Here is a 10,865-nt window from a genome sequence, read left to right on the forward strand (position 1 = left end):
TCGGGGGTGGTACTGAGTAACGCGTACTATAGGTACCACGGTATGTACTTTCCCCAAATCTCCAAAATTCTGAATTCCAGAACACATCTCACCTCGAAGGTTTTGGGAAAGCGAATGGGGTACATTGGGTTGAATGTGTATATTCTAAGGATAAAAAGGGTCATGGTAGGAGAGGAAGTTGGAAGAGTTGGAGTATGAATCATGGAAGTGGGTAAACCATGAAGGGTCAAGGCTGTGGACCAGAGTCGCAGGGCCAGTGCAGCAAAGCTGGTGGCATCCTGGCCAGCCCCAGGGCCTGGAGTCTTGATTTCTACACAAGCTGGAGAAGCAGATAAATCTTGGTTCCTGGCATTAAGCGTGAGAGGAGCCACAGGGGCATCCGGGAAAATGTATCTCTCTGGGTGTCTTCCTGCCATCCAGCTGGAGGACTGCCCAGGCCCAGGCCCCCGTGTGCAAACACCCTTTCTCTTCCCCAGCACATCGAGCCCTGTGTCGGTTTCTCCTGGACATGTCATGGTGGTTTGGGCTGGCTGGCTCCCAGACCAAGTTTGGTCCACCACAGACCGAGTGTGGTGTCTCATGAAGTTCCAGGTTCTCTCCAAGGAGGGAGGAGACCCAGGCTTCCTGTGGTGATGCCTGCCAGCTCCAGCAGCGGGACCGGTCAGCACGGAGGGGGCTGGGTTCTGTCCGGACCAGCCCTGTAGTCCTATAGGTGAACCTCCATATAGTCGTCGGATGCCATGAGCCTGACTCCATCCTGCCTGCCCTTCTGTGATGGGCTGAAGACATGATCAGCCTCCTCTGCTCCCTGGTTGGGGGCCACCTGGGAAGCTCGGTGCTGGCAGGCTGGGCGGGAGATGCGTGAGGATGAAGGCCTGGGATGGACAAGAGGTGGGGTCCTTCTTCTCATTCTTAGTCCAGGATGGTAGGTGTGAGGGGGAGACTCACAGCCTCAGTCAAGGCCCCGTGGGCTGTCGTTTGGCCAGTGGACACCCCCCCCCCCCCGCCGACAATAACAGAAATATGGAATTTACTTTTTCATTCAAGTGGGCTCTGGAATTCTTCTTCTTTTTAAAAAAGATTTTATTTATTTGAGAGAGAGAGAGCACGAGAGGGGGGAGAGTCAGAGAGAGAAGCAGACTCCCCGCTGAATGGGAAGCCTGATGCAGGGCTCGATCCTTGGACTCTGGGATCATGACCTGAGCCAAAGGCAGACGCTCAACCAACTGAGCCACCCAGGTGCCCCTGGAATTCTTCTTAAATGGGGGAAGGGTCAGAAGGATAGAACTGGAGGAAGAAATATTCAAGGCCTGAAATTTTTTGTTTTTAAGAAACTTGTGGCAAAAAGACACATAACATAAAATTTACCATTTGGACCATTTTAAAGTGTACAGTTCATTGGCATTTAGTACATTTATGATGTGCGGCCATCACCACTGTCTAGTTCTAGAACATTCTCATCACCCCAAAAAGAAACCTGTACCCACTAAACCCCATATGCAATTGCTCCCATGGTCCCCTCGCTCTCTTCCCCCAGCCCCTGACAACCACCAATCCACAGTCTGTCTCTATGGGTGCACCTGTTCTGGACATGCCAGATAATGGGAATCATACTATATGCGGCCTTACGTATGTGGCTTCTTTCACTTAGCATAATGTTTTCAAGATTCATCCACTTTATAGCGTGTCTCATACTTCATTCTTTTTTATGGCTGAAAAAATATCCCGTGTATGGATATACCACATTTTATTTATTTATCAGTTGATGAAAGGGGGCTTTCACCTCTTGCCAGGGGAGCATTGCGATAAGGGGGGAGGATTTGCAGGTCCCCCCACCCCATGCATGGGGCCATCCCAGCCTGTAGGTGACTTGTATTTTATCCTTAGAAAGAGAAGTCATCTGGGCTGAGTATACTCAGCTATTGTACTTTTCAGGGTCCTCCTTCCTAACACACACCCTGCATACCCTGTCATTTCCCAATATGTCCATTTAGAATGGTTCTAACTTGATGCTGGATGAAAAGAAGAAATGGGGATCGAATCCTGCTAGGACTAGAGACAGGGTATCTGCCGGCACTTGGAGCCAGGGTGCTGGTGATGGCAGGGTCCGCCTGGAGTGGGGGAAGGCTGGGCAGGCCAGCCTGGGATGAGAGCAGGCAGCTGGGTGCCCTCCTCCCTCCCTCCCTCCCTCCCTCCCTCCCTCCCTCCCTCCCTCCCTTCCATACCCGGGCTGTTCCCTCCTCCATTTACCATGTGGCCAAGGCAAAGATGCAGGCTTTGTGGAAAGAAGGGGCTTGGTTCAAGAAGCTCCAAACTTCAAAAATCAAAAAAGGTCTTTTTCAAGGATGTCTGTAATTCTGCAGAGATCAGATCTCTGACTCAGCTGCTAAATTGACCTCTTGGCTGGGGCCAGCTCTCATCTTTATTTTTTTTAAGAATTTATTTATTTGAGAGAGAAAGAGAGAGAGAGCCTGTGGGGGTGGGGAGAGGCAGAGGGAGAGGGACTAGCAGATTCCCCACTGAGCAGGGAGTCGGACACAGGGCTTGATCCCATGACCCCCAAGATCATGGCCTGAGCCAAAATCAAGATTTGGATGCTTAACCGACTGAGCCCCCAAGTGCCCCTCATCATTATTTTTTATTGAGGTATAACTGACAAATAATATTATATTAGTTTCAGGTGTACAGCATAATGATTCCATATCTGGGTACATTGTGAAATGATCAAAATACCTCCAGTTAACATCCATCCCCATGCATAGTTACGAATTGTTTTTTCTTGCAACGAGGACTTTGAGCTCTCATTTTTAATTGCATCCCCTCCCAGAGTGGGGCTCTGCCCTTGGTGCCAGCCTTCACCCTTTCTCCAGACCCAGGGGAACAGTGGACTCCCCCCTCCGGGTCAGGCTGGGGACAGCAAGGTGCTCACTAGTCTCAGCCCTGGGTGCCCTGGGGACACAGTCCATTTCTACCATAAAGCCACAGGCTCAAGCTTTAACCCTTCACATGAGACAGTACCAAGGGAGGAGGAAAAGGAACCCGAGTTGGCCGTTCGCGAGGCAGCGGGCTGTGTCCTGGGTTCTTGCACTGTCTTATTTCTCGTGAGCATCCCAGCACCCTGGCCATCAGGATCTCTATCCCCATTGCACGGATGAGGACGCCGAGGGGCTGGGAGGACTGGAGAGCGCTTGCTCGTCTTCTCCATCGTCTGAAGTCATCTTGCAGGGGTGGCGGTGAGGATTTCCCTTTCCTTCACAGGCACCCCTCTCATCCTTCAGAGCCTGCTGGTGGCAGTGGGGGTGGCATCCCTTGTGAGGCAGTGGCTGGGGGGCCCCTGAGTTCTGGGGGAAAGGGGTTGCTCCCTGCAGGGCTGGCTCAGGGATAATCCGGTGGTGCTCCTTTCCCAGAGACTCCATCAGAGACAAATCGTCTGGAACTGCACTGTCCAGGAACATCCGGGAACAGCTCAGAGACAGGGTGAAGGTGGTAAGCTGAGCCCTGAGTCATCCCGGTGGATCCAGAGGCAGAGGCAACAGGAACTCAGCAGGTGACCCAAAGGAAGATGTGGTTTTTCAAATAGTAGCAGGAGGGACTCACTCCAGCTGTGGAGTTATACACGTTACAGAGAGTGCTAGATAAACAGTGTCCTCACTGAGATACCTTGGCCACCAAGGAGCCCCAGCCACATTCTCCCTGGCCTTACAGGGATTTGGGTGCATGGCTTTGTTCCCCAACTAGACGGGGGGGCAGGGCTGTATCAAATACCCCTTTGGATTGCCCACAACACCTAACACAAAGCCTGGCACGTGTTTGTTGAATCAATGAGTGAGTGAATGAGTGAGTGAATGATAAACACCAGCTCAGGACCATGGACTGGGAACCCAGGTATTACCTAGGGGCCAAAGAATTTGCCTAGAGAAACCAATAGGTGACCCAGGCAGGACATGCTGAACCTGGAGATCCCCCCCAGAAAGAGTGGAGGTGAGGACTGCCTGAGCAGAGCAGGATAACCTGGAGCCAAAAGGAGGATTCTCTGGGGTCGGCAACCAGGCAGCGTGCGGGAGGAAGTGCTGATAGACCAGGGCGAGAGAGAGCAGGGCGGGCATCCCTGGACGGGCCGTGAAACAAGGCTTGTATGAGGGTGCAGTGGGCACTGGGAAGGAGGGTGGTCTGGAGGTGATTTGCACCGAAGTACTTGGCCCGCCTGCGCTCTTCTGCACCCAGCACAATGGTTTTCTCTCCTTGCTCTTCCTGCTGTTTTTCCTTTCCATCCACCTCTCTCCACCTTGCAAGATGGACACTGCCTTGTCCCCACCTGCTCCTCCAGCATCCAGCTTCCCTTGGTGCCTCCCTCCATTTTGTCAGTCATGTGTCCCAGGCTTTGGCTCTGTGTTCCCATATTACAGATGACAAAGCAGAGGCAGAGAGATGGAAAGGAGCTTGCCCAAGGCTGAACACCAAAACAACGTCAAGGTCAAGGCAGGCATTCTCCTGCTAAAGAAAGGGCATCTGGTAAACCTGGGAGTCCAGTGAAGAAGGCCCTGCCTCTGGTACCCTGCCAAAGCCTCCCAGCTGTGGCCACATCTTTCCCACACTCCTGGGGCAGCATTTCCCAAACTGTCCTGACCATTAGGGGCACCTGAGGCTCTTGTCAAACAGTCACAATCCTGAGTCCTTATCGAATCGGAATCTCCAGGTATTCCAGGTGATTTTTATGAACGAGCGAGATGGGAAGACACTGCTCTAGGACCCAGCCACTCAAGAGTGCGTGTGTGTGAGGTCTGCATGGCATCAACGTCATCTGGGAACTTCTGAGGCCTGCGGTCCTAGAGTCAAACCCAGCCTGCATTTAACAAGACCCTCAGGTGATTTCTACCCAAGGGGGCATCACGGAGTTTGCAATTCCTCAAGGAGGTGACATAGTGTGGGTGGAAAATTGGGGCCTGGTGACCTTAGTCATGTCATTGTACCCTAAGCTCTTGCCTGTCTCCTCTGTACATGGGTGGAGACAGTATCTGCCAGGGGTTGTGCTGATCGGGTTGGATGCTGAGTTGGAAGTGTCTCACAAAGTCTAGAGTTGTCTGGGCTTCGCCCTACTGTTGCTCCTTTCACTCTGGCCACCCTGGGACTCTCCATCCTGTCTGCCTTCTCACAGGCGCTGGCCTTCCCACTCTGGTGCAGTGCCCAGGCCAACTGTGCGTAAGCCCCGCCCCCCACCCCAGGAGGCGGTCACCATCAGGTGGGTCACCACCTTGTCACCTTGGCCACGCTCACAGCCCCTCTCACCCTTCCCTGTGGCCACAGAAACCAGGTGCTGCCGCGACCTGAAGGACACACACACTACAGCAGGACTGGGAAATGGGTACAGGCAGAGTCCCGTTCCCAGAGGACAGACCCACCGTCAGGGCCTAAGCCCAGAGCAACGGGGCTAGCCCCAGAAGCAGCCCACATGGACGTTGCTGTGGGTGACGGCAGGCGTTTTGAGGGGCTTAGGGCTGGAGGGTGGCTGGACCCAGGCAGCTGGAGCATTATGAGGTGAGGCGATATGTGTGTGTGTTGGGCGAACAGACAAGACATTCCCCGGTCAGTGGAACTGACTTCTGGAAGAAGAATGAGGCTGCGGCCAATCTCCCCAGAGCCCACAGTATTTCTCGACTCCAAATGGTTTCTCCTCTACTAGGATTTGTCCCCTCCGTGGGCCCCAGCCCGTCTATTCATGATAGCTGTGTGCCCTACACTTTCCTTCCCAGCCCATTCGGTTTTATACTCCATTCTATTTGTTCCCATACAAGACTTCCTAAGTGTCAGATCACATGTTCCTTTTCTTTCTTTCTTTCTTTCTTTCTTTCTTTCTTTCTTTCTTTCTTTCTTTCTTTCTTTCTTTTTTTTTTTGGTCTCAGAAGACAAGATCGTTATATTTATAGGAGTCCATTGAGTTTTATATCATAGAAGGTAGAGGTTGGACATAATTGTCAGACCCTGCTTTCCAGCTCATTGTGGATTTCCTCTTCTGTCTCTCCAGCTCTAAGTATTTCTCATCCTACAATCATTTCTGTCAGTTTTCATTCGGTGGCATTGAGTTATACCGATTTGAGTCCCATGCAACCACCAGCTCAGAATTCCTTCCAGAGGTGGGGGTGGCCCCCTGCTTTCTGGAACACAGCCCTGCTTTCTCCCACATGGGTGCTTTAACTCGGTCACTCCCGAGGAAGGCAGACGTCCTCTCCCTGTGAGCGGATTCAAGTAGTCTTCTTGGGAAACATCCTTCTGAACAGTCCCACGAAGATCTATAAAGAGTTTTTTTTTTTTTAAATCAGGAAATCTGAAACCCAGAATCTAACAGTGTGTGAGAAATATAACGCGGCAGAGACCTCCAGAATGAGACCATCTTGTCTCCACGTGGGGAGACTGAGATCCAGAGTGAGCTTCATCTGAGCGGTCCGTATTGTTCCAGACCTTGGGTGTGGTGTGTGGGAGGCACTTATAGGTCTGTGGGCCTTTGTCACGGCTAGAATTTGAAGAGGGGTGTCCTGGGACTGGGGGGCCACCAGCTGAGACCCTTTTCCTTTTCCTCAGGGCACAAGCTGAATTGTCCTTTCAGGAGCTGGAAGCTCTTCCCAGGGCACTCCTGGCAATGGCCTCCTTCTTCACCCCTCTTTCTCCTTCTTTTCTCTTCCCCAGTCCCCCACCCTCTTCATCTTCCTCTTTCCCCTTTGCCTGCCTTTCCCTCACCTGCCTTTCTGGAAAGTCCTGCCCAGTGTCCCCTCTTTCTGGGGCCTGAGCTCCCCGTGGTGACAGGCCCCTGCAGACGGGAGAGCCGGCACCCCGCGTCCCCGCCTGTCCCCCAGTGCCTCTCCGCCCCCCCCCCCATTGCTCTGCGGCAGATGCGGGCACCTCCTGCTTTGTTTCCCATCCTGAAGACGAGCAGCTGCTGCGCTAAGTGCCACCAGCAGGGGGTCGGGGCCGGGCTCACACTCCTCCTGTCGCTCAGGAGGCGGCCCAGGGGGGGAGGTTTTTCAGGAGCCTCAATGAGCTAAGCCAGCGTTGAGCATTATTCCAGGAATTTTAAACACTCGTTAAAGGCTTTGCCGTGTCTCACTTCAGTACACATCATGCTCCAGTTCCCGCTTGCAACCGCGGGGCATCAGCCTGGGCAGCACTTATCAATATTTTAGCACGAGAAAGGCAAATGATGTTGAAACATTGAACTATATTTCCATCTGTTCAAACTGAAATAGGACAAGCCCAGCGCAGGAAATGGAATGCCTCCTCCCCAGATGCCTCAGAAACAGCGATACCTGCCGGCCTGGCCCCTGCCCCTGCCTCAGTTTCTCCTTTACCTCTCTTATTACTTGGTCCCCAGTGTTCATACCTCGTGGGCTAACTCGAAGGAGCTTGGAACGGACTAGGTGTTGGGTTTGTTGGTAGAGCGGGGGTGGTGTCCCCTCAAAGGATCCAAGAGTGATACCCCTCTTGTTAAAATGTGCTTCACCCATTGATGGACAGGGAAAAGCAAGGTCAAATGTGAGTTGTCTCTTTTGGTGTCAGAGGACATCATCTCCATCCCCTGCACTGGCTTGGCTCAGTGCCTGCAGACTGTCCCTCCTGCAGCCAGACCCAGGGATGCTGGTTAGACATGAAAGGGAAGCACAGATCATAGCAGGTGTATAGCTGTTGCATAAATACTTTTATGATGCTCCCACTGTCCCAGGAATAAAACAGAATTTATTGGCAGGGAAGGACCTTGAGAACTATGAGTGTTCTATTGTCTCAAAGGACCTGAGAAGTTACTCAGTGTGGAAAGCAGAGGTGGTTGTCATGAGCCCTGAGACCAGTCACCTCAGATTTAGTGGCTCCCATGAGAGCCCGTGGGGAATCTTCACCAGCTGGGCCCCAAGAGGTCTGAGATTGGGCAGGACTCAGGGAGTATGGAACCTTCCACCTTTTTGTCCCTGGCCCTAAACAGATGAGGGGCTGCTTCCTCCCATTTTCCTTCACACTGTGTTTTTGCAACTTCTTCTTTTGAGGCTGTCCTGTTCAATTTGATCTGTCTACAGAGAACTAGGGATGGGGTTGGGAAGGGCATGGGGTGAGAGGTGGGTTCAGAACGTGCATCCCCCAGGACTCACTCTGCTAAGGAGGGGACTGTGGGCTGGTCTCAAACCTTAGGGCACCTGCTAAAGACTGACTTAAGATCTTCTTCACTCTGGCTCCCCTGCCAGCAGCCTGGCCAATGATAACTGGCCATGTGGGAAAGAGATTTCCACCTTGGCAACAGCAGTGGCGGGTGGAGACCGTGTCTGTCACAGGAGCTTATGGGCTGCAAAAGCCAGAAAACCCATCAAGTTTACGTATACCTTTGCTTGCAGACAAGGCCGCCCACATCCCAAGCCAGTTGGGGATGGAGCAACTTCGGAAATGGGGTCCTCTTCCTCAGTCAGGAAAGGGGACAGTGACGGGGGGAGGAGATAGCTAGTAGCATTTGAACGAAATAGGCAAGTGCTAAATGGCATCACAATGTCATCTCAGAAACCTGATAACCAATGAATCAGAGGCCAAGGCCATAGCCGATACTTCTGGAGAAGAAAGTTCTTTGCAGGTGTTTGTGCCTCTATGAGGCCTGTGGGGAGACGGCAAAGTGCCCTGCCCTGCAGGAATCTTGGGGGCTGCCCAAGTGGTATAAAGAGGTGGCCCTATGTGTAAATAGAAAAATGTCATGTGTTTACTTCTGTCAAGGAGGAGTGATTTTTTTTTTAAGATTTTATTTATTTATTCGACAGAGATAGAGACAGCCAGCGAGAGAGGGAACACAAGCAGGGGGAGTGGGAGAGGAAGAAGCAGGCTCCCAGCAGAGGAGCCTGATGTGGGGCTCAATCCCATAATGCCGGGATCATGCCCTGAGCCGAAGGCAGACGCTTAACCGCTGTGCCACCCAGGCGCCCCTGGAGTGATTTTTTTAAAAAAAGATTTATTTATTTATTTATATGACAGAGAGACAGCCAGCGAGAGAGGGAACACAGCAGGGGAGTGGGAGAGGAAGAAGCAGGCTCCCAGCAGAGGAGCCTGATGTGGGACTCGATCCGGAACGCCGGGATCACGCCCTGAGCCGAAGGCAGATGCTTAACGACTGCACTACCCAGGCGCCCAAAGGAGGAGTGATTTTTAACCCCACTGTCTGTAAGACTCAGAATTAATGTTAACTGTGGGAAAGACACAGTCTCTCACCTTTCCTTTTCTTGACCATAGAAGATGGGGCTAGTAAGGGGGAGAGGGAAGAGGGCATTTTGGAAGGTTTGTGAAGCAAGCAGGGTCATGGTGAAGCCTGGTCCCAGAGGGGTCTACCCCAGGATCCTTCCATGCATTGTCCAACTGAGGAAGTAGGCAGGACTCTAAGAAGGACTTGTGAAAGACAGAAGGCAGAAGGAATCGCATTGGCTGTGGATGGCACACGAGAGCCTGAGTTAGAAGAATTAAAATTGAAGCTAAGACCTCATCGTTAAAAACAAACAAACAAACAAACAAACAAACACACCTGCAAATATTAGACAGAGGGCAGAAAGTCAAGGCCAGCAGAAGACTCCCCTTAAGTGAGCACTTACTCTGCACTGGGCACTGTCCAAGGTACTTATTAAATCAATTATTTCTCACAAAGACCGTGAGATAACTATTATTAAACGCATCTGACTAATGAAAAAAAAATGAAGGTCAGAGAGATTAAGTGGCATGTCAAATGGCCCATGCAAGTTCACTGAGATCGTAAGCGTCACATTCAAAATTGGAACCTGAATTTGTCCATTTCCAAGGCTCATGTTCCTTTTACATTACATGTTGCATGTAGCTTCAATGTCAACAACTAGGGGGAGACAAAAGGAGCAGACAGAAGGCAGAGTGGGACTTCCTGGAAGCCAGAGGAAGGGGAGCATCATGGTGTTGGAAAATTGTTACTAAGATGTGGTTGATCCACAGCCATGTGAATCTGGAATTGCAGAAGAAATGGCAAGAAATCAGGAGGATACCCAAGAGGGTGAGGACAGCTGCAGACTGAGTTCAGGTTAGCCAGAAATTAGAGGTGCAAGCTCAGAGGCCAAACCAAAGGACCATCATAGAGAACCCAGATGGGGGACTGGTGGGCCACCAGCATGCCAGGGGCTCAGCATGAGTCTGTGTCGGCAGCACTAACAGGGTTGAGAACCCATGGCAAGGGTTGGAGGAAGCAACTTCCTTGCTTCATGTGAGACAGGCTAATGCTTTGAAGATGCCAAGCTATTTAGGATCAGGAGAGTGAACAAACACAAAGATTCTTTTTTTTTTTAATAAATAAATATACATATTTTAAGTAATCTCAACACCCAACATGGGGCTTGAACTCACACCCCCCAGATCAAGAGTCACATGCTCTACTGACTGAGCCAGCCAGGTGGCCCCAACACAAAGATTCTTTAACCTGTGACTTTGCACAGCCTTGTACATACATTTTTGTGTGCTCTGTCCGTTGTGTGCATATCCCGTACCTGAAGGGATCCCAGGTCAGAAGGTAATGGGGGATAACAGGGTGCATCCAGCAACCCAATCTGCAGAAAGGACAGAGAAAATGTGAACTGGAGTTTGGAGAGAGGGTTGGTGGAGTTCTTTTGACTCAGAGTAGAGAGTCATGGGCTCTTGCCGGAACCCAGTGCTCACAATGCAGATGCATGTAGAAATGAACATGAAAAGGGTCTTGACCATGAGTCTGGGCCTCTGAGAACCCAAGGAAAGCTGTCTGGAGGGACTCACAGAGACTGAAGAATGAGCTATACAGATATCAGAAGGGTGCTCAGGATTGCAGCCATCTCTAGAATCAAGGTGACACGGCTGTCCCCATAGCA

This window comes from Ursus arctos, unplaced genomic scaffold, assembly GCF_023065955.2.
Source record: "Ursus arctos isolate Adak ecotype North America unplaced genomic scaffold, UrsArc2.0 scaffold_8, whole genome shotgun sequence".
NCBI classification, from domain to species: Eukaryota; Metazoa; Chordata; class Mammalia; order Carnivora; family Ursidae; genus Ursus; species Ursus arctos.